The 24,588-nt window shown below is 37.8% G+C and overlaps 1 protein-coding gene and 1 long non-coding RNA gene across 15 annotated transcripts in view; one reads left to right on the forward strand and one right to left on the reverse strand.

Annotated features, from left to right (window-relative positions):
• The window catches only part of APELA (apelin receptor early endogenous ligand), a 32,120-nt gene extending 8,166 nt beyond the window's left edge, over nucleotides 1-23,954 (forward strand). Inside the window, exon 3 of one of the 4 annotated variants that reach the window (XM_013978711.3) lies at nucleotides 23,819-23,954. The gene's annotated coding sequence lies outside the window, so the exon portion shown is untranslated. Of the gene's footprint in view, nucleotides 1-108; nucleotides 238-17,014; nucleotides 17,231-21,942; nucleotides 22,076-23,818 lie in introns of those variants that run through there. The other 3 variants (XM_084972253.1, XM_013978712.3, XM_021101316.2) reach the window with 3 other exon arrangements.
• The window catches only part of LOC102159863 (uncharacterized), a 47,509-nt gene that overhangs the window by 21,401 nt on the left and 1,520 nt on the right, over nucleotides 1-24,588 (reverse strand). For 6 of the 11 annotated variants that reach the window (XR_014812533.1, XR_002346663.2, XR_014812539.1 and 3 more), the window contains exons 2-3: nucleotides 11,729-11,828; nucleotides 1,192-1,311 (exon numbers count right to left, since the gene is read on the reverse strand). This is a non-coding gene — a long non-coding RNA (uncharacterized LOC102159863). Of the gene's footprint in view, nucleotides 1-1,191; nucleotides 1,312-11,728; nucleotides 11,829-17,050; nucleotides 17,158-24,588 lie in introns of all 11 variants that reach the window. The other 5 variants (XR_014812532.1, XR_014812536.1, XR_014812541.1 and 2 more) reach the window with 3 other exon arrangements.

The raw sequence follows: 24,588 nt of genomic DNA on the forward strand, positions 1-24,588 counted from the left end.
TGAAAAGTGTGTAATAATTTTTTTTTGCCAATATTTAGTGAAAGTAGCTGCTTTATATTGTATTCAGAATCTAAAATATCTTTTTTTTTTTTTTTTTGTCTTTTCTAGGGCCCCTCCCACAGCACATGGAGGTCCCCAGACTAGGGGCCAAATCGGAGCTGTGGCCACTGGCCTATGCCACAGCCACAGCAATGTGGGATCCCCAACCCACTGAGCAAGGCCAGGGATCAGACCCGCAACCTCATGGTTCCTAGTTGGATTCGTTAACCACTGAGCCATGACGGGAGTTCCTAAAATATCTTTGTAGCATACATTTTTTGCTTCTCAGTTATGTTTTCACATTGTTAAGTATTCATTTACCTGGTGATTTCAGGCTAACTTTATTACTACATAGCTCTAATGTATTTGAAGTATATATTATTCTTAGATAATAGCAAGAGACTATTGTTTTTTAGGATATTTGAGCAAAACAAAATCATTTAACTTCTTCAATACATTTCACTCTTGGATGCATTTTTTTTTTTTTCAAATAGCGCTGTGGGGTGAATGCCACTATTTTCTCCACACTACCAATAATATCAAAATGTGAGAAAAATTCTAACCTTCCTGATCTTAACAAAATATGTAAGCATCTATCACCAGAGACATTAAAAATCTTGTCAATGTATCTACAGTTCTGCAGAATAGTGCCAATTTATGATTCCAATCCTTGAGAGTTTGTTACCACTTAGAATATTTATAAGTATTTACAAGGAAAAATGCAAACCACTTATCTTCTGCTCTGCTTTGTTCAAATCTGCTGCGTTAAAGTTTTATTAGAAACCATGAGGGTGTGGGTTCTATCCCTGGTCTTGCTCAGTGGGTTAAGGATCTGGTGTTGCTGTGAGCTGTGGTATAGGTCGCAGACCTGGCTCAGATCCCGCATTGCTATGGCTCTGTTGTAGGCTGGCTGCTATACCTCCTATTGGACCCCTAGCCTGGGAACCTCCATATGCTGCAGGTGCAGCCCTAGAAAAGACAAAAAAATGACAGAAAAAAAATTTATTAGAAAAGAAAAATTGGCAGAGTCCACCAGGCTTTTCCAAGGCCTCCTCCTTGGGTCTCAGGCCCACACAGCAGGGTCATGCCAGGAGCTGGTCAGCCATGCCACAACTCCCATCCCATCAGGCCTTCCAGAGCACTGAGTGTTACCTGGTCCCTTTCTCCTGCTGGGATCCTCTAATGCATTATTTCCATAATCGCCACCAGTATTACTAGTTCTCCTGCTGCTCTGTCTTCATCCCATTGTTCTAGAAGAATCCTTAAGTGCTGCTGGAGAACACACAAGAGGTCAGACTAGAGATGCTTTAAATTCTTCCATCCCAGACTATCCAACAGAAACTCCATTTGTGGGGTCACCTTCTGCTTTGTGCGCCACAGTAACTTTCTTTTTCGATTCACCTCAAATTTTAGACCCTTGTCTTAAAGCAGATGGCTTTGCCTCTTACCACAGAGAAAAGCCATCACACGGTGTATCTCTCAGCTTCCACGCATAAAACTAGAATACCATCTAACCACCCCCCACTCTGCCCACACCCACCCTCCTCTTCCTCTGGGTGTCATCAAAGGCAAGACCCTTCCTCTGTCTGTGTGTGGTCCCCATCCCATCCCTCTTTCTCAGGAATCTCAAACCGAAACTTATGCCTTGTCTTTGCCCTCTTTGCCGTCTGGATCCTCAAGTCAGCATGGAGATTTAAATGCCAACAAGACTGTGCAGGAAAACAACATGCACACTCCCTAGTCAAGGGTCTCAAATGTTCTTCTGTCCTCTTGTCTCCAATTCATTCTATTCCATTCCCTTTTCAACCTGCTTTAAATCTGTCTTGCACCTTGTTTAAAATAACCATCAATCATCTTCATTTTCTTAGTCTTCCCTCTGATTTCTCAGCAATATTTAGCTATTGACTGTTGAGTTTGTAAAAACTGACTGCCCAGTCTCCCCCGTAAATTCCATGTGTGTTTTCTTCTAAGTTCTCAGCTCCAACCCTGACTCCTAGGCAGGCTTTATCTTTCCCGGGAGACTCATCATGGAGTTTCTCTCTACTTTCTCCTGCTTTGTCTCAGCCATTCCTTTGGCCTGAGTTACCGCTTTACATTGATTGATAACACCCTGCAGGAGGAAAGGAGACCATCTGAATGAGGACAAGCAAAGCCTATTTATTCAGAGCTTGCTGAAGCGAGGGAGTTGGCCACCATCACCTGTGTTTGACAAGAACCAAAGGCGGGTGGGGAGTGTGAACGCTCTTTGGGAAAAAAAAAGGAAACCTCAGGTATAATTTAATGGGAGAGTATTGGTCTGAGAAGGTTGGTGGTGGGTTTCCTGGAAGTGAGGCTTCCTGTGTGACTGGTTTGGCAAACAAGTATGACTTTCTCTGGACAGACTTGAACTAGAATTAAGGGAAGGTGGGGCAAATATTAGGGCAGCTGACACTTATTGACCAAAATTTCACCATGTTAGGCCAATTGTTACAGAGGTTATTGTTGGCCTCCCAGACTAATTATGGCAGAGTTGGGGGATCAAAATTCTATTGTAATATATACAATATATTACATGGCCTGGCCATGATCCATTTGTAAATTGAGTTTCCCAGCTCCAGACATGTTTCATCTTTAGTTCACCCCAGCCATGCCTAACTACTGCCTACCAACTCCCTTACATCCACTCTTGCTTCTCTTTATAGCTTCATACTGCTCTAATGCCTTTTAGTTATTGCCCTGCTCCTTGGATTAAGATGAAATTCTTAGTGTAACAAAACTGTGCATGATAAAGCACTTCTCTCTTTCCAAAACTGTCTAATTCACTGTGGCTATGTGTGAGTTTGTCACATTGATCCATTTCCCTTTACACTGCAGAGTTATTTTCTCTGCCTAGAAGCTAGGATTTTTTCTTTCCTTCACTTCACCAAGCTTTGTTTTTGTTTTTGTTTTTGAATTCTGACTCAATTAGGACTTTCAGCAAATATCACTGTGTGTGTGTGTGTGTGTGTGTGTGTGTGTGTGTGTGTGTGTGTGTGTGCTTGCTAGCTACATATAAGATCTCTCATTACACTGCTCCAAAGTAACTTCGAGATGTGGCTTTAGAGCACTTTAGGTTTAACATTTTGTTTTTATCGAAATTGTGTTAGACCTTTCAACTTCAAACTTATTCCCCACTTTTTCTCTAGGAGCAATGTTTTTACATATATAAAAATTTATATATATATATTACATATACATATTCTTTAAACACATGTGGAATGCATTTATTACCCTGCCTCACTACAGTTGCCTTACTACTGCTAAGATGTATTTATTTGTAAACATGGAGATAATCATTTTGCTTGATTTTGAGTATTTCATTGTATGGGCATCTTAATTTGTTCAATTTGAATCTACTGATGGGTATTTATTTATTTTTATGCTGTTTTGAATAGTGGTGCGCTGAATATCTGAGCACTTGTATACTTTCTTACAAAACATTTCTAGAAGTAAATCACTAGGACATGCATATTTTTAATTTTTTTGAGATAAAATACATATTGCAAATAATTTACCCATTTAAGGTCTACATTTCAATGGCTTTGACTAGATTCATGTAGTTGTGCAGCCATCATCATAATCAATTTTAGATATTTTCATCACTCCATAAGAAAAAAAATCTATACCCATGAACAGGGCCTCCTCACATTTCCCCAACTCTTTAGTCCTCGACAACTACTAATCTACTTTCTGTCTCTATAGTTTTGCCTATTCTGGACATTTCATATGAATAGATTTACAGTAATTTTTCTTTTGTAATTGGCTTTTCACTTAGCTTAATCTTTTCTAGACCCATCCATGTATAGGATGGATTTTTAAATTGCTGAATAAAATTCCATTGTATAAATGGAATACTACTCAGTCATAAAAAAGAATGACATAATGCCATTTGCAGCAACATGGATGGAACTAGAGAATCTCATACTGAGTGAAATGAGCCAGAAAGACAAAGACAAATACCATATGATATCACTTATAACTGGAATCCAATATCTAGCACAAATGAACATCTCCTCAGAAAAGAAAATCATGGACTTGGAGAAAAGACTTGTGGCTGCCTGATGGGAGGGGGAGGGAGTGGGAGGGATCAGGAGCTTGGACTTATCAGACACAACTTAGAATATACAAGGAGATCCTGCTGAATAGCATTGGGAACTTTGTCTAGATACTCATGTTGCAACAGAACAAAGGGTGGGGGAAAAAAAATGTAATTGTAATGTATACATGTAAGGATAACCTGACCCCCTTGCTGTACAGTGGGAAAATAAAAAAAAATAAAAATAAAATAAAATAAAATAAACCTGAAACAAAACAAAACAAAAAAAATTCCATTGTATAGAAAAATTACATTTTGTTTATCTGGTCATCTATTGTTTCCACTATTTGGTCATTAGGAATAATTCTGCTATGATTATTCGTGTACAAGTTTTTGTTGGAACATATATTTTTAGTTCTCTTGGGTTTGTTTATATGCAGGAGCAAAATTTCTGGATTATATGGTTATTCCATGTTTAACTTACTGAGGAACCGCCAAACTAGTGTTCACAGTGATTGCAGCAATTTACATTCCCAAGAGCAATATATAAGGTTCCAATTTCTCTCCATCCTCAGCAGGGCCTGTTATGATAGCTATCCTAGTGGATGTAAAGTGGTATCTCATTGTGATTTTGATTTACATTTCCCTAATGATTAAAGATGTTGAGCATCTTTTCATGTACTCTTTGTCCATTTGTCTGTCTTCGTTGGGGAAATGTCTATCCAAATCCTTTCCCCATTTTTCTTTTCAGTTGACTGACTTGTCTTTTTATTGTTGAGTTGTAAAAGTTCTTTATGTATTTTGAATGCATATTCCTTATCAGATAAATGATTTGCAAATTAGTTTCTTCCATTCTATTGGTTGTCCTTTCACTTTCTTTTTTTATTACTCAATGATTTTTATTACATTTATAGTTGTACAACAGTCATCACAACCACATTTTATAGCATTTCCATCCCAAACCCTCAGGGCATCCTCCCACCCCCAACCTGTCTCATTTGGAAACCATAAGTTTTTCAAAGTCCATGACTCAGTATCTGTTCTGCAAAGAAATTCATTGTGTCCTTTTTATTTTTATTTTTATTTTATTTTATTTTTGTCTTTTTAGGGCTGCACTCATGGTATGTGGAGGTTCCCAGGCTAGGGGTCTAATTGGAGCTGTAGCCACCAGCCTACACCAGAGCCACAGCAATGCCAGATCTGAGCCACATCTACAACCTACACCACAGCTCACGGCACCGCTGGATCCTTAACCCACTGGGCAAGGCAAGGGATTGAACCGCAACCTCATGGTTCCTTTTCTGCAGCACCACGATGGGAACTCCCTTTTTTTAGATTTGATGTTGGTGTCTTATTGTCTGACTGAGTTCACTTAGCATGATAATTTCTAGGTCCACCGATGTTGCTAAAAATGCTGGTATTTCTTTCCTTTTAATGGCTGAGTAATTTTCCACTGTGTGTATGTACCACTTCTTCTTTATCCACTTCTCTGTCGATGGACATTTAGGTTGTTTCCATGTCTTGGAATGCTGCATAAGAATGCTGCAATGTACATTGGAGTACATGTGTCTTTTTCAAGTCATGGTTTTCTCTGGATAGATGCCCAGGAGTGGGATTGCTGGATCTAATGGTAGTTTTATTTTTAGTTTTCTGAAGACTCTCCATACTGTTTTCCACAGTAGTTGCACCAATTTACATTCACACCAACAGCATAATAGGGTTCCCTTTTTCTCCATACCCTCGCCAGCACTTTGTAGACTTTTTGATAATGGCCATTCTGGCTGGTGTAAGGTAGTACCTCAGAGTGGTTTTGATTTGCATTTCTCCAATAATGAATGATGTTGAACAACTTTTCATGTGTTTTTTGACCATCTGTATGTCTTCTTTGGAGAACTGTCTGTTTAGACCTTCTGCCCATTTGTTTGTTTTTTTTGGTATTGAGCTGCAGAATGTATTTATACATTTTAGAGATTAATCCCTTGTCAGTCGATTCCTTTGCAAAGATTTTCTCCCATTCTGTGGGTTGTCTTTTCGTTTTGTTTAGGGTTTCCTTTGCTGTGCAGAAACTTTTAAGTCCCATTTGTTTATTTTTAGTTTTTATTGTCATTACTCTAAGAGGTGGTCTGAGATGTTCCTGTAGTTTATGTTGGAGAGTGTTTGGCCTATGTTTTCCTCTAAGAGTTTGATAGTATCTGGTCTTATATCTAGGTCTTTAATCCATTTTGAGTTTATTTTTGTGTGTGGTGTTAGGGAGTGTTCTAAGTTCATTCTTTTACATGTGGCAGTCCAGTTTTCCCAGCACCACTTATTGGAGAGAATGTCTTTTTCCATTGTATATTCTTGCCTCCTTTGTCATAGATTGGTTGACTGTAGGTGCGTGGGTTTAATTCTAGGCTTTCTATCCTGTGCCACTGATCTATGTGTCTGTCTTCATGCCAGTACCATATGGGTTTTTTTTGTTTGTTTGTTTGTTTGTTTTTGTCTTTTTGCTATTTCTTGGGCCACTCCCACAGCATGTGGAGATTCCCAGGCTAGGGGTCCAATCAGAGCTGTTGCTGCCAGCCTATGCCAGAGCCACAGCAATGCGGGATCCAAGCCGCGTCTGCAACCTACACCACAGCTCAGGGCAACACTGGATCATTAACCCACTAAGCAAGGGCAGGGACCGAACCCACAACCTCATGGTTCCTAGTCGGATTCGTTAACCACTGCACCACGACGGGAACTCCCATGATCCATTTTGAATGAAATTTTGTATATGGTATGAGGAAGGGGTTCAGCTTCTTTTGCATGGGGATATCCAGTTTCTAACACCATTTGTTGAAATCGCTATTCTTTCTCCCATTGAGAAAGCCTTGACAGCCTTGGCAATACTGTCAAAAATCTGGGGGCCACAAATGTACAATCATTTACTTTTATTTCTGGATTCTCAGTTCTATTTCATTGATCTATTTATTAATTCTTGAACTAGTCCTATAACAATCCTATTGATTACTGCCATATTATAACAAGTTTTTAAATCAAGATGTGTGAGTCCCCCAGTTTTATAGTTCTTCGAGATTGTTTTGATTATTTGGGTTCCTTTGAAATTCCACGTGAATTTTAATACCAGCTCGTCAATTTCTGCAACAAGCCAGGCGGAATTTGATTAGCATTTTGTTTAATCTGTAGATCAATATGTAAATATTTCCATCTTGATATTTAAGTTTTCCAATACACGAACATGGACCCTCGAATGACAGGGGCTTTAACTCTGCAAGTCTACTTAGATGGATTTTTTTTCCACTAAATAAGTACCACACTACTACACAATCTGTGGTTAATCAAATCTGTGGATGTGGAACCACAGATACAGAGGGCTGACTGTAAAGTTATATGTAGATTTTTAACTCCGTGAAAGGTCAGTGCCCCTAATCTCCACATTGTTTAAAAGTCAACCATATTCTGATCTAATTTAATTTATTTCAATGATGTTTTATACTTTTCAAAATTTTTATACTTCTTTTGTTTAAATTATTCCTAATATTTTAATCTTTTGATGCTATTGTAAATGGAACTTTCTTAATTTATATATTTGAATAATTCATTTGTAATATATATAACTGTAATTTATTTTTTGCTAGTGACTTTATATCCCATAACCTTAGTGAAATTATTAATTCTCATAGTGGGTTCCTTAGGATTTGCTACAAACGAGCTCATGTTGTCTGCAAATAGGTTATTCCATTCTAATCTGGATATCTTTTACTCCTTTTCCTTGTCTAATTGCCCTAACTGGAACCTCTAGTATAATGTTGAATAGAAGTAGTGAGAACACTACTTTGTCTTATTCCTGATCTTAGATGGAAAGCATTCGATCTTTCATCCATAAGTATGATATTTGTTGTGGATCTTTGTAGATGTCCCATTCAGGATTTAGTTTGTTGATGATTTTTATCATAAACCAAGGGTTGAGTTTTGTCAACTGTTTTTCTGTGTCTGTTGAAATTATCATGCATTTTTGTCCTTTATTCCATTGAAATCATCTATTACAGTGAATGATTTGGGGGTATTATACCAATCTTGCATTCCCCGGATAAATCCCACTAGATAAAATTTTTATATATTGCTAGATTCAGTGTGCTAGTATTTTGTTGAGAATGTATGCATCTACATTGATACTGGTCTGGAGTAGTTTTCTTGTGGTGTCCTTTTCTAGTTTGGGTGTCAGGGTGACACTGATTTTATAGAATGTATTGGGATGTGTTTCCTTCTCTTCTCTATTTTGGAAGTGTTTGTGAAGGATTGATACTCTTTATTTAAACGTTTGGTAGCATTCACCAGTGAAGCTATCTGCCTAGGTCTTTTATTTGTCAGAAGATTTTTAATTGCTAATTCAATCTTTTTATTTGTTAAAGGCATATACAAATTTTTCTGTTTCTTCTTGAGCCAGTCTTGGAAGTTTCTGTTTTTCTAGGGAATCTGTGAATTTCTCAAATTTATTTTCTGTTGATTTCCAATATCATTCTGATGTTAAATCATCTATTTCTCATCTCAATGGTGTTATTTTTGCTTCTTGTCTTCTGGGGCTCTGGTTTTCGGTGTATAATGTATCTTCAAAATTGTTTTATCTTTCTGCAGCGATCCTTTTTTTTTTAATTTTTTATTACTCAAATGAATTTATCACATCTGTAGTTGTATAATGATCATAACAATCTGATTTCACAGGATTTCCATCCCACAGCCCAGGCACATTTCATTGATCCTTTAATCAATATAAAATGTCTCTCTAATCATTTTTGTCTTAAAATTTATTATATCTGACCTTAATATATCCACTTCAGCTCTCTTGTGTTTGCTGTTTGCATGTTATCTTTTTCTATCCTTTTATTTTATTTTATTTTATTCTATTTTTTGTCTTTTGTCCTTTTTTAGGGCTGCACCTGAGGCATTTTGAGGTTCCCAGGCTAGAGGTCTAATCAGAGCTATAGCTGCCAGCCTATGCCAGAGCAACAGCAACACCAGATCCGAGCCAGCCGTGTCTGCAACCTACACCACAGCTCACAGCAATGCCAGATCCTTAACCCACTGAGTGAGGCCAGGGATCAAACCTGCAACCTCATGGTTCCTAGTTGGATTCATTTCTGCTGCGCCATGATGGGAACTCCACTATCCTTTTATTTTTAATCTGTATGTGACTTTGAATAAAAGTGTGTCTCTTGAAGAACACATAATTGGATTATTTTACTCATACTCTCTGACAATACCTGCCTTTCGTGTGCTTAGTTTGGCTGATACACATTTAGTGCTTTTATTGACATCACTGGACATATATCTGCTGTTTTACATTTTGTCCTCTATATGTCTCATGTCTTTTTTGTTCCTCTATTCCTCCTTTACTGCCTTTTTTTTTTCATTAAGTGGATATTTTATGGTGTAATGTTTTCTTTAATGGTTTTTCGTTTTTTTTTCACACATCCTTTCCTTAGTGGTTGCTATAGGACTTAAGATATATCTGAACTTATCTGAATATATTTCAGATTCTACTATTTTATGTCCAGTGAGGTTTAGAAATACATATATAGTGCATTTCTTTCTTCTCCTTTTTAGTTCTATCATAGTTACAATATTACATACATATGACATTCAATTTGATTTTAATTATTACTTAACACAATTTTAGGTCCTTTAAAGCTAAAAGAAGAAAGGAGCAGAAATATATATATATATTTTATATATATATATATATTTGTTATTTCTTTTTCTTGTGATTAGTAGATTTTTCTGATGTTTGTCTGAAGCTGTCTTAACAAAGTACCATAGACAGAGTGGTTTATAAACAACAGTGACTTATTTCTCACAGCCCTAAATTCTTGGAAGTCCAAGAACAAGATGTTAGGAGATTCAGTGTCTGGTGTGAACATACTTCTTGGTTTATAGATAGTCATCTTCTTGCTGTGTCCTCACATGGTGGTAGGGAAAAGGGAGCTCTCTGAGTTCAACATCATAAGGGCACTAATCTCAACAATGAGGGCTCTACCCTCAAGACCTAATCACCTCTCAAAGGCCCTGCCTTAGATACCATCCATTGTGAATTAGGTTTCAGCATATGAATTTTGGGGAAAACAAACATTCATCCTATAGTACTTGAATAAATATTTCTGTTTGTTCTATTCCTTTAGGACAGTTTCCAGAGACTTTAAACACTTAAAAAAAAAAAATTCACCCACTATGGTTGATTCACAGGGAAGAGGGACCACAGAGTTCCTTACACCATCAGTTAAAGTACCCTACAGGTTATGCATATTTTAAACATTGGTATTTAGTGGCAAATTGCTTTCCAGAAAAGCTTCTCCAGAAAAGCTTCACCACTTAGCATATCCAATAGCAAGTCATAAGAATACATAATTCCCATTCTTTTGCCAGCATTAAGTGTTATAAAGAAATTTAGTCTTTGCCTATCTCATATGCAAAAAACTCATCTCATTTTTATGTTCAAAATTTAGATAGTTTGCATTGAGAGAGATTTTCTAGAGAGGCATACTTGCGTATTCTTACTGCTAAATCAATTATAGTTAACACCTCACTGTAACCATCAGGAAAGTGAAAAGTGAAGGAAAAAGAAGCTTCTGGAAATGAACCAAAAGGCTGCTTCCCTGTCTTTGGGAGACAGTGAAAAAACAACACCCCTAGGACCAACCTCAGGACAACCCTGGACACACAGCCAGCTGTGCTGGTCTCCAGCCCCACATGCCAAGTGGCTGGTGTGAACTCTGGGACCCCCCAGGTCCCATATTCAGGCACATCATCACCTGGCCTTGCCCACCAATGAATTTGCAGCCAACATGAGGCAGGGTAGCCAACCATTACAAAATGTCCACAGTACTCGGCCATGCTACAATAGAAGAGCTTATATAGCTAATATAAGCTCACCCCTAGAGCATATGACTCTGGTGACCAGAGAGGAATGTATTCCTGGGCTCTTTAGTGTCTTATACATATGCCACTCCTCCAAGACAGAGAAATATAACTGACTTACCAAAGACACAGAAAATTAGAAGTAGACAAAATGAGAAGACAGAGGACTATGTAAACAAAGGAACAAGATAAATATCCAGAAGACTGAAAAAGTGGAGATAAACAATCTAAACAATAAAGAGTTCTGAGTAATAATGTTGAAGTTGCTCAAAGAACTTGGGAGAAGAATGAATAAAGACAGTGAGAAGTTTATCAAAGGGTTTGAAAATGGAAAGAAGAACCAAAGAGAACTGAAATATACAATAACAAATTAAAAATAATACAAGAAGCAATCAAGAGTATATGAGATGATACAGAGGAATGGATCAAGGAATAGGAAGATGAAGTTGTAAAAATCAATGAGGATAGTTTAAGAGATCTCTAGGACAACATCAAATGTGTAAAATTCACATTGTAGGTCCTAAAAAGAGAAGATAGAAAAGGGCAGATAACTTATTTGAAAAATATTAACTAAAACTTCCCTAACCTGGGAAAGGAAACAGACACCCAGATCTAGGAATCACAGAGAATTCCAAACAAGATGAACTCAAAGAGATCCACATCAAGACACACTGTAAATAAAATGGCAAAAATTAAAGAGAGGATCTTAAAAGTAGCAATAGAAAAGCAACTACTTACATGCAAAGGAACTCCCATAAGGCCATGAGCTGATTGCAGCAGAAACTTTGCAGGCCGGAAGAGGATGGGCATGATATATTGAAAATGTTGGAAGGAAAACCTACAATCAAGAATACACTATTATTCAGATGTGAAGCTAAGATAAAAAGTTTTACAAAGCAGCAAAAGCTAAGAGTTCAGCACCAGTAAACTGGCTTTAAAATGAGTACTCAAAGCGGAGTTCCCTGGTGATCCACAGTTAAGGATTCAGCCTTGTTCATTGCTGTGGTGCAGGTTCAGTCCCTGGGCCAGGAACTTCCACATCCTCTGGATGCAGCCAAAAAAAAAAAAAAAAAAGGAATACTAGAAAGACTTCTCTAAGTGGAAAAGACCACTACCAGAAATAAGAAAATTAGGAGTTCCCGTAATGGCTCAGTGGTAATGAACCCAGCTAGTATCCATGAGGACATGGGTTTGATCCATGACCTCATTCAGCGGGTTAAAGATTAAAGATCTGGTGTTACTGTGAGCTGTGGTGTAGATTGCAGACATGGCTTGGATCTGGCATTGCTGTGGTTGTGGCAGAAGCTATGGCTCCAATTTGACCCCTGGCCTGGGTAATTCCATATGCCATGGGTAATTCCATATGCAAGAAAGAAAGAAAGAAAGAAAGAAAGAGAGCGAGAGAGACAGAGACAGAGACAGAGACAGAGAGAGAAAGAAAGAAAGAAAGAAAAAGAAAGAAAGAAAGAAAAAGAAAGAGAAAGAAAGAAAGAAAGAAAGAAAGAAAGAAAGAAAGAAAGAAAGAAAGAAAGAAAGAAAGAAAGAAAATGAAATACGAAAATTATAAAAGGAAGTCTCCTTGGTAAAGGCAAATATGCAGTAAAGGTAAGTAGTTCAACCACTTATAAAACTGTTAGGAGGCTTAAGTAAAAGACAAAAGTAGTAAAATCATCTATACCCACAATAAAAATAAATAAATAAAATAATAAATAAAAAAGGCTACAGAAAACAAAAAGATGTAAAATGTAAGGCCCAAAATATTACATGTTGGGTGGTGGGGGGGAGTAAAAATGCAGGTTTCTTAAAATGTGCTGGGACTTAAGAGATCACCAATGTTCAAAAATCATGCTTACATAAAGGTTGTTATATACGAACCTCATAGTAATAGTAAACCAAAAATCTGTGATAGATACACACACAGAAAAGAGAGAGGAGTCTTTAGACGCAGAATGAAAGTGAAAGGAGAGAAAAAGTTAGTTCTTGCAAGTGTAAGTGAAAAGAAAGCTGGGGTAGCAATACTTCTATCACACAAAATAGACCTCGAAACAAAGATTGTAATAAGAAAGGCTATTATATAATGAAAGTGATCAATCTAACAAATGATACAACAATTGTAAATATATATGTCCCTAAATATCAATAAACATCAGGGGAGAAGTTGACAGTAATAACAGGGAACTTTAATATCCAATGGCCCTAAAGGCTATATTAGACCAGATAGTCTTTATAAATACATATATAAAGCATCCCATCCAAAAGCAGCAGAATACACATTCTTTCCAAGCGAACGTGGAATATTCTCCAGAAGCGATAACATGATAGATCACAAAAATGTCACTAATTTAGGAAGACTGAAATATTGAGCATCTTTTCCAACCACAATGGTATGAGACTAGAAATCACCTACAAAAAAAAAAAAAATTCAAGAAAACACAGACTTAGTAAACAAATGAGTCACTGAATTGATCAAAGAGGAAATCAAAAAATCTTGAGACAAAGGAAAATGGAAACACAATGACCCCAAATCTATGAGACACAGCAAAATCAGCCCAAAGAGGGAAGTTTATAGTGATGCAAGGCTATCTTAAGAAACAAGAAAAATCTCAAATTAGCAATCTAATTGGTGATCCCACCATGGCTCACTGGTTAATGAATCTGACTTGGAACCATGAGGTTGCGGATTTGATCCCTGGCCTCGCTCAGTGGGTTAAGGATCCAGCATTGCTGTGAGCTGTGGTGTAGGTCACAGATGCAGCTCGGATCTGGCATTGCTGTGGCTCTGTTGTAGGCTGGTGGCTATAGCTCTGATTAGACCCCTAACCTGGGAAACTCCACATGCCACAGGTGCAGCCCTAGAAAAGACAGAAAGACAAGAAAAAAAAAAAATTAAGCACACACCTAAATGAATTAGGAAAAAAGAAAAACAAAACCCAAACTTAATTGAAGTAAAGAAATAATAAATAAAGATCAGGGCAGAAATAAATAAAACAGAGGAAAAAAAAAAACAAACAAACAAACCCAAAATAGAAAAGATCAATGAAACCAAGAGATGGTTCTTTGAAAAGATGAACAAAATTGATAAGCCTTTTGCCAGACTCATCAGGAAAAAAGAGATAGTGCCCAAATATGTAAAACTAGAAATAAGATAGAATTACAACTAATATCACAGAAATACAAAGAATCATAAGAGATTGACATGAAGAATTATGCTTCAGTAAAATGAAGAACCTAGAAGACATGAATAAACACCTAGATGCATCTCCTAAGACTGAATCAGGAAAAAATAGAAAATATGAACAGACTGATTACCAGTAGTGAAGATTATCAGTAATTAAAAAACTCCCAACAACCAAAAGCCTAGGACCAGAGAGATGTATAAGTGATTTTTACCAAACAGTTAAAGAAGAGTTAACTTCTGCATGCAGTGAGTGCAGCGAAACAAAACCTTTAAAAAATGAGTCATCTGGAATATTAAGCATGGGGAATATAGTCTACAATGTAATGATGTTGTGTGGTGACAGTTGGTAACCAGACTTGTGATCATTTTTTTTTTTTTTTCCTTTTTAGGACCCCATCTGTGGTATATGGAAGTTTCTGGGCTAGGAGTTGAATGGGAGCTTCAGCTGCAGGCCTGCACCACAGCCACAGCAATGCCAGATCCAGGCCTCACCTGCAACAGCTTTTGGCAGTGCTGGATCCTTAACCCACTGAGAGAGGCCAGGGATCGAACCTACATCCTCATGGATAGTAGTCTGGTTCATAATCCACAGAGGCACAAAGGGAGCTCCTAATTTTGTATTGTAAAAAATATCAAATCACTATGTTGTATACCTGAGAACATAATCTTTTAAATCAATGAGTTCTGGGTACTCACAACATAATGATTATAATTAATAATACTGTATTATATACTTGAAAGTTGCTAAGAGAGTAGATCTTAAATGTGCTCACAGCAAAAAAGAAATTGTAATTATGTGACATGATGGAGATGTTAGTTAAAGCTAAGGTGGTAATTATTTTCAATGTATAATCATATCAGATCATCAGTTTTTATACCTGAAACTTACACAAGGCTGTTATATGTCAATGATATCTCTATTAAAGCTGGAAATGAATTTTTAAAAAGCTGCCTAGGAAAACATCGGCACCAGTAATTCTCTTGCTATAAAAGATCCATTTTCCTCTTTAATTTTTTAATTTTTTTGCTTTTTAGGGCCACACAGGCACATGGAGTTTCCCAGACTAGGGTCAAATCTGAGCTACATGCTGGCAGCAGCCACAGCCACAGCCGCAGCAGTGCACATCCGAGCCATGTCTGTAACCTATACCACAACTCACAGCAACGCTGGATCCCCAACCGAGTGAGTGAGGCCAGGAATCGAACTTGCAACCTTATGGATCCTAGTTGGGTTCCTTAACTGCTGAGCCAGGATGGGAACTCCCCATTTTACTCTCTCTTTTTTTTTTCCTTTTTAGGGCCACCCCTGTGGCATATGGAAGTTCCCAGGCTAGGGGTCGAATTAGACCTACAGCTGCCTGCCTACACCACAGCTCACAGCAACGCTGGATCCCCAACACACTGAGTGAGGCCAGGGATCAAACCCACAACCTCATGGATCCTAAGTCTGATTCGTTTCCACTACACCACACCAGAAACTCCCCCATTTTACTCAAGTGAAAATTAGTTATAGTTTGCCCTACCATATATTTGAAATGTATTACTAAGTATTAATTATTAAATAGACTCAAATTTAAAAGATTCCTAGGGACTATTTTTTTTAATTGAAGTATAGTTAATGGACAATATTATATAGGCTACAGTTGAATATGGTGATTCACAATTTTTAAAATTTATACTCCATTTATAGTTATTATAAAATATTACCTATATATCCTGGGTTGCACAGTATGTCCTTATAGTTTATTTTATACACAATAATTTGTACCTCTTAATTCCCTTCCCCTACGTTGCCCTTCTCCTTTTCCCCTCTACTGTTTTTTTTTTTTTTTTCTTTTTGTCATTTCTTGAACTGCTCTTGCGGCATATGGAGGTTCCCGGGCTAGGGGTCGAATCGGAGCTGTAGCTGCCAGCCTACGCCAGAGCCACAGCAATGCAGGATCCGAACCGCATCTGCGACCTACACCACAGCTCACGGCAACGCCGGAACCTTGACCCACTGAGCAAGGGGAGGGATCGAACCCGCAACCTCATGGTTCCTAGTTGGATTCGTTAACCACTGCGCCACAACGGGAACTCCTCCCTTCTACTGTTAACCACTCCTTTGTTCTCTATATCTGTGAGTCTGTTTTTTTTGTTCTGTTCTCTAGTTTGTTGTATTTTTCAGATTCCACACTTAAGTAATAGGATATAGTATTTGTCTTTCTTGGGGGCCATTTTATTGGTTTAATAAAATATCCCAAATTAAGATTTTGGTTCTTTTTTTGATCTGCTCCAAATAACTGTCTTAGCTGTTGTAAATATCAGGAATGAAAATGTAAAGAAAAGTAATTGAGCCTACCAAAGTGGGTCTCTGAGTAAATAAACATTATTAGATGAAAAATAATTTAATTTAAAAATCTGTTTAGGAATTCCTGCTGTGGTACAGCAGGTTAAGTAACTGTCTGCAGCAGCTCGAGTCACTGCAGAGGTGTGGGTTTGATCTCCTGTCTGGTGCAGTGGGATAAAGGGTCCGGCATTGCCAGAGCTGTGGAATAGGTCACAGCTGCAACTTGAGTCAATCCCTGGCCCGGGAACTTCCATATGCCACAGGTGTGACCATAAAAACAAAACAAAAACTCTTTAGGAGCATCAATTCAGACTTTTTAAAGAAATACAGTTCCTGTATTTATATTGAAAGGTAGGAAATATAAAGTTGCTTTAAACTGAAAAACCCCAGAACATTTTCTTAACTCATTGGCTGTAAAAAAAAATGAAGCATGAGTAAATTGGCCTGCTGGATAGAATTTCTTATGTTTCTTTGTCCTTTGCTTCCAAATACAATCTTCTCTATTTAACTTCTCCAGGCCTGCCAAAAGAAGAGTGAAGGAAAAGATACCCACCCACGTATGAGTGTGATTGCTCAGAATATCCTGTATGAAAAGGAATTGTCTGAAAGCACCTCGGATGGTTTACTAGTTCCACAGAATTCTCTTCTCCCTGTGTTTCTCTTTAGAGGAAAAATAACATAAATTCCAAAACAATTCCAGGCTGAAATATAGTTATTTGCTTGCATAACAAAATTTTCTTATCTTTTCCCGTACATCATTATTCTTACCCGAGTTAAAAAGAAAAACTTTTTAATGTCTTAGAACTGCCTAAATAGTAAAATGTGCAAGGATTTAAAATTATCCTTTCATATTCCTATAAGTTTCCAAAGGCATTAAAATTACTTCGTACATATTTGGGTGAATTTTTTTTTTTTTTTTTTTTTTTTTTTTTTGGCTTTTTAGGGCTGCACCCATGGCACATGGAGGCTCCCAGGCTAGGGGTTGAATCCGAGCTACCGCTGCCAGCCTACACCAAAGCCACAGCAAGTCAGGATCCAAGCTCTCTACACCACAGTTCACGGCAACCCAGGATCCTTAACCCACTAATTGAGGTCAGGAATAAAATCTGCATCTTCATGGTTATTAGTCAAATTCATTTCTGCTGAGCCACGATGGGAACTCCTGATTTTTTTTTTTTTTTTTAATCCTAAATCTGAAATCAATTGCACTGACTTTTTGGCTTTGCAAAATAGGGAAAACATACTTGGTTCATTGAATATAGAGACTATGAAAGAAGCTATTCATTGCTACTTATTTGATATAATAGGCTTTAATGTTTATGAAAGTATTTTTTACTTTGAATAACACCCAATTAAAGTCACACAAGAAAAGGGAGTTCCCGTCGTGGCTCAGTGGTTAATGAATCCAACTAGGAACCATGAGGTTTAGGGTTCAATCCCTGGCCTTGCTCAGTGGGTTAAGGATCCGACGTTGCTCTGAGCTGTGGTGTAGGTCAGACATGGCTCTGATCTGGCATTGCTGTGGCTGTGGCATAGGCTGGCGGCTACAGCTCTGATTGGACCCCTAGCTTGGGAACCTCCATATGCTGTGGGAGTGGCCATAGAAAAGGGGGGAAAAAAAGTCACACAAGAAAGTCTGAAATACTAATTGTTGTTCTCTTTATATTACAACAGAAATGTTCATTTCTGAATCTGTTTCTCAAAATGTAGTCCTAAGAAACTAATGTTTGATTTCCTGTGAAGTTCTGTTTTATGCCTTCAATTGATTTGTATAAATAGCTTATTAGAAAGGCCAACTTAAAATTGACGTTTAGAATTTGGGCAGTGTCTTGAATATATAAGTTCTCACCCCTCTGCTAGATTTCACTTCGGTGTTATTCAACTTGTGGTGGTGAGACAGGTAAATACAAATTCAAAGGGAATTTAAGGATATGATTATTCCAGAAGCAATTGTACTGATAATTAGTTGTTCCCGAGTTGTTCAATATGCTCTTAATCTGTATTTATTCAAAAACTGTTAGCTCAGTGCCAGAAAGCTTTTATTATTTTACTTTTGGTTAAATTCCAGATATGAAACGTATGCATTCATTATCTTGCCTAGGGAATAGGGAAAACATACTTGGTTTGTAAAGATTCTAGAGTGGGAGAAGCTGATACTGGAAAGATGATACTGGAGTCTGGGTTCTTGTTCATGGCAGTTGAAGAATGAACTCCACACACAGGAGCAAGCAAGCAAAGTCTTTATTAAAGGAAAGCAGATAGGAGTTCCCGTCGTGGTGCAGTGGTTAACGAATCCGACTAGGAACCATGAGGTTGTGGGTTCGATCCCTGGCCTTGCTCAGTGGGTTAAGGATCTGGCGTTGCCTTGAGCTGTGGTGTAGCTTGTAGGCGAGGCTTGGATCCCGTGTTGCTGTGGCTCTGGTGTAGGCTGGCAGGAAGAGTTCCAATTGGACCCCTAGCCTGGGAACCTCCATATGCTGCAGAAGTGGCCCTAGAAAAGGCAAAAAGACAAAAATAAATAAATAAATAAAAATAAAGGAAAGCAGATAGCTCCCAGAGCTGCTGGGAGAGGGGAGAAGAGCCCCCTTTCTCTATTGTCCTATAGGGGTTTTTAATCTCTTAGTTGGGGGGGTACCAATGTGGGGTCCAGAGAGATGTGGTCTTCTCCCATTGGCCTTACTCAGTTACCCATATCAGTCCTGTCCAATAGGGTCTTAGGGGTGGAAATGTCCAGTAAGTCTCATAGTTTCTTTGTCCTTTTCTTCCCATAAACTGAGTCACAGGGAGTTAGGGATTAATGTCCTTCTGAGCATAGGTGCACTCCTTATAGTAAACAAGGCCTATGGGGATGTTATTCTCTGAAGCCTTTAAGCTACAAATGTTAATCCATGGCCATATCAAAGAATGCATGGATGTCCAAACTCCTACACTGACTACCTGAGATAATATTCTGCTTCAAAGCGATAAACCCTTACCCTCTATTTTGCCAAAATAAAAGGTTGGGATTAATACATAAAGAATTTGAAATAGAAGTTCTGAAATGCTGAAAATTTGTCTCCTTTTCACAGCTTATTCACAGTGTCTTTTGGATGCAAGGTGTTTATAAAATGTACTGTAGTCAAATTTACATACAAACAAAAGATTTTAAGAAATGTGTTATTTTATTATTTAAAATGGATATTTGAAGGAAACTAAATGATTTTTCTGGATGAATTATAATTCCTCTCCACAAGGGCATTTCAGTAGAAACATGAGCTCTTAACAATTATATTTGTTTAAAACAGGTATGTGCTTTTTTATGTAATTTACACCAAAAAACTCCAATACTTTATTCAGTTCAGATGCATCTTAGGGCATACAAGCCTACGTTTTACAAGTACAGATTCTCACATTCACAGAAAAAATTAAAAACCAGCTATACTATTGTCAGGTAATTACATGGTTATGGATTTCAACTCAAACAATTTCAGTAATTTTTCAATAAAACACCCAGTGACTTGAGTGCCTAGGTGTCCTTATTTGCATAAGAAAGGTTCTGACTATTGATATAGCATGGTACTCATCTTTGTTTCCATTGCTCCTCACTGGGACATTTAAGAAACATCAGCCCTGCTATACTCTGCCACTGCAGATGATTTACTTCATTCAAGATTGCCAGAGGAAAGGCAAAGATACTCCCAAATTGTAAAAAACTCAACGAACAGTGGCAGGTATGCTAAAAGTGGCATACTGGAACAAATCCATGAGAGTGAAGCCCTATTTTATTCACTGGCAAGGTCAAGGGTGAGACCAAGAGTGTCAAAATATGTGTCCTTTGAACTTTACCATTACCGTTCTGTGTGATTTGGTGATTGTATTTTTCTAATAAAAGTTCTTTGCCATTTCTAACATGTTCAGGACACAAAGGAAAAGAAATGTTGTAGAGTTTAATCAAGATGGTAAAGGGCAGGAGTTCCCATTGTAGCTCATCAGTAAGGAAGGAACCCAAGTAGTATCCATGAGGATGTGGGTTCAATCCCTGGCCTCTCTTAGTGGGTTAAGGATAAGGCATTGCCATGAGCTGTGGTGTAGGTCACAGACAGAGCTCAGATCTCCCATTGCTGTGGCTGTGGTGTAGGCCGGTAGCTGCAGTTCTGATTCCCCTAGCCTGGGAACTTCCATATACCACAGGTGTGGCACTAAAATGACCAAAAAAAAAAAAAAAAAAAAAAAAAAAAAAAGATGGTGAAGGGCAACAGAAGTAATGGTGTCACCCCAATTTGAGACCATGGAGCGGGTAGAGAGAAGTGGACCATAGAAAAGGTGTAAATGTGATTGGTGCTTTCTGGGCTCAGGCCTTTCCAAACTCTGAAACTGGTGAAGGCTTTGGTTCCTTTATTGATGGAATTTGGCCTCTGTCTGCTGGTGCTGAATTGAAAAGCAGAGACAGAGTTTTGGGTAAAGGAGTTAAAAAAAAAAAAAAAAAAAGCTTTATTGCTTTGCCAGGCAAAGGAGAGGCAAAGCAGGCTAATGCCTTAAAGACTGTGCCCCCCCCCCCCATCCCCTTAGAATGAATTGCAAGGAGTTTTATAGCAAAAAGGAGAAAAACAGTTTTTCAGATAGGAATCAGGATTGGGACAAACATGCATTCTTGTTTCTTTGGGGGAATCCTAGTCATCAAAGCTGGAGTCAGAAGATCTTAGAATGAACATGATGGAGGTCTTCTGGGTTATCATCTAGAATAATAGTACTTGTGAAAAGGGCATATTGGTCAGAGATTAGAACAAACTAGGAAAGTTCCTGAAAGACATCATGTGCTAATAAACTTTAACCCACAGGCAATTCTGCTCAGCTTTAGCTTATGGGTGATTGTGTTTAGGGTGTAACTAAGTCCCCAAAAAGGACAAGGAAGGATTTAAGCTGTTCAATTTCAAAGTATTCATTTCAAAAAGAAGGGGAAGAAATATAACTTTTCTCTCAGGGGTATGAGGCACCTGCATCACCTTCACCATCTTCACTCTCCTTCCCAGGGCCAGGACTAGAATATGACGGCACAAAATTAAAGACTATGTCCAAAACATCAGTAATCAAGATAAGTAATAGCAGTTTTAATGCCATTTTTTTTTTCCTGCTACACTTGCAGCATGGGGAAGTTCCCAGGCCAGGGGTTGAACTGTCACCACTGCAGTGACAATGCTGATCCTTAACCCTCAATACCCATGGGAACTCCTTAATGCTATTAAAAAAATAAACGTCAAAATAATGCATGATGAACAAAATAGCAAATTTTAGATAAACATAGTGTGAGCAGACCAATGTCAGAGACTGAGGCAAAAGAAAAAAATTAAGAATTCTAGTTCTGTCAATAACTAGATCCTTGTTTTAGCTCATTATAGCCTGAATTCAGTTCTCTGTTTCTTCTCTTTGTTCTCACTTCACCACATGACTTCACTTCCTAAACTCCAGATCAAGATCCCATCTTCCATTCTTGGATTCCATGAGGCCAGAGTGATCCTGGAAAGAACACTGGATTCTAGTTATGGATTCTTTTTATATCAACTATCATCCTATTATAAAATAATACAATTGTATACCATGGAGTCTTGGTAAGACAGTGGGGTTGATAATGTGAGGCTCTGGCCCCTATCAACTGCTCTGCAGAAAAGTCCTATCAATGTCCTCCAGAAGGATGCCATCTGATTGTACACTACGAATCCACAAGAACTAACTACAACATCTCCTAACTTGACACTTTTAAGATTATTACAATACTCTATTTTTTTTGCAAGTTCTTATATACCTTATATCAACTATTTTGTGGCACTTGCTATGCAAGTGGCCATATAATATTCTTCAAAGTTTTTTTTTTTTTTTTTTGCCATTTCTTGGGCTGCTCCCACAGCGTATGGAGGTTCCCAGGCTAGGGGTCCAATCAGAGCTGTAGCTGTAGGCCTATGCCACAACCACAGCAACACAGCATCCGAGCTGAGACTGCGACCTGCACTGCAACTCACGGCAACGCTGGATTCTTAACCCACTGAGCAAGGCCAAGGATCGAACCCACAATCTCATGGTTCCTAGATGGATTCGTTAACCACTGCGCCACGACAGGAACTCTTCGAAGTTTTAAAATTAGTATTAAGTAAGAGCAAAAAATATTTTGGTACATAGTTCTAATTTTTTGTACTTTTAATGTAATGTTTCCTGTGAGAATGTGTTACTATGTTAGTTTGCACACTATTTTCTTCTTTCAGAGTGCACTGTAGAAAAAAGCTTTGTGTTTCACAACTCTGTTATGCTTAACTAAATAGAACTTGTATAAACTGAGCCATGTCATGAAATGTTCAACTACTACAAGTAAACCAAAACAAAAATAATTCCAATTCTTCAGCATTTGGAAAAAATGTTTTAATAAGATCAGCTTTGAAAAATAAATGTTCTAAACTTGCAATCTTACTTTTAAAAATAGTGTTTTCTGTTTAAACACTTTAATGAGTTGTGAATGAGTGTTACTCATATTGTAATTTTTGGAGTTCTGTTTCTGTTGTGTCTGAGCCTCTTTATTTTTTTATTCTTTATAATTAATTTTATTTTAGAAGTTTACCTGTTAGGGCATTCCTATTATGGTTCAGCAGTAACGAACTCAATTAGTATCCATGACGATGCGGGTTTAATCCCTGGCCTCGCTCAGTGGGTTAAGGATCTGGGATGGCCGTGAGCGCTGGTGTAGGTCGCAGATGTGGCTGTGATCTGGCGTTGCTGTGGCTGTGGTATAGGCTAGCAGCTACAGCTCCTAGTCAACCCCTGGCCTGGGAACTTTCATATGCAGTGGGTACGGTCTTAGAAAAAAAATAGACAATGACAAAAAAGTACAGCTGTTAGAAAGGAAGAGAAGGAGGAAGGAAATAAGTTCTGCCTCTGCAAATTGCTTTCCCAAGAACTTTATGAAATTAAGTATCATTTTGCCCATTTTGGGATGAGGAAACAAGAAGTAAGAAAATGAGAGTAATCTACAATCCCACAGCTAAGTAAATACAGTTGGGATACAAAGCTAAGGGCTTTCCAAAATGTGTTCTCAAGCACTAGGGTACAATAGAAGTTATAAACTCCCTATTTAAGCCACATATTTGGTAATGGAATAAAAAATGCTTTTGTGATCTGTAAATGAAAAAGTGAAGAAAGATTTCTGCTGAATGGGTTTTGCTAGTCAGGGAAGAGAGGGAATGCCAAAACTCCCGTTTCTTGACTCCTTTCAGTCAAGAAACAACAGTGCAGTCTTGGGTTAGTGTTCTGGTTCTCCCTCAAGGAATATACATAACAATATCTTTCAATTATTCTGCAGGAACTAAGGTTCCCACCCACGTGGAGGATGATAACTTCAGGCCGAGCAAAAGATTTCCCTGGAAGCTTACCAACGGATCAGAAGAAAGTCATATATCCTACAGCCCTCAGCCTGTCTTTTATCTATAAAAAACTTCTCACTCCAAACCACTGAGGAGTTCGGGGTTTTTGAGTACCAGAAACTTTCATTCTTGCTTGGCTCTGCAATAAATCTTTCTCTGCTTCAAACTGCAGTGTTTCAGTTGTTTGGCCTCACTGTATGTTCTATTAACCTCTGGAGGCAGCATACAGATCCCCACTTCAGCTTACTTAATCAGAACACTTTGTATTTCTCTGTTTGTACAACTCACACTCCTTTCAACAAACTTTGGATTCATTCCCTCCCAAGTTTCTCTCATCTCCTTTCAGGGACTTTTGAAAATTACTGTTTACTAATTTTTTTTAAAAAGAGAAAAGAGTACCTGCATAAAATAAAATTCTTTCTTTGATTTATCATCATTTTCATACAGAATATTTTAACTATTCTAAAAATAACTATCAAAAAAAAAAAAACAAACCTTGGCCTTTTCACTTTAAAAAGTTAATTTCAAGTGGCACAGAAAGGCCATGCATTTTAGTTTTTTTTTTTTTTTTTTTTTTTTTTTTTTAAACTTCACAAATGGTACAAAACAAGGTAGGATATTTAGTCGTGTTCCCTCTAAATCTCATTTCTGTGGGAAACAGAAACAGGCATTCTTAGTTATCATAAGTGTGCATATGTATGTATGCACA

The sequence above is a fragment of the Sus scrofa genome, chromosome 8 (genome assembly GCF_054392235.1).
Source record: "Sus scrofa isolate SSC_HxYL_T2T_F1_AM1 chromosome 8, Sscrofa_HxYL_maternal_Yorkshire_Landrace_v2.0, whole genome shotgun sequence".
Lineage (NCBI taxonomy): Eukaryota > Metazoa > Chordata > Mammalia > Artiodactyla > Suidae > Sus > Sus scrofa.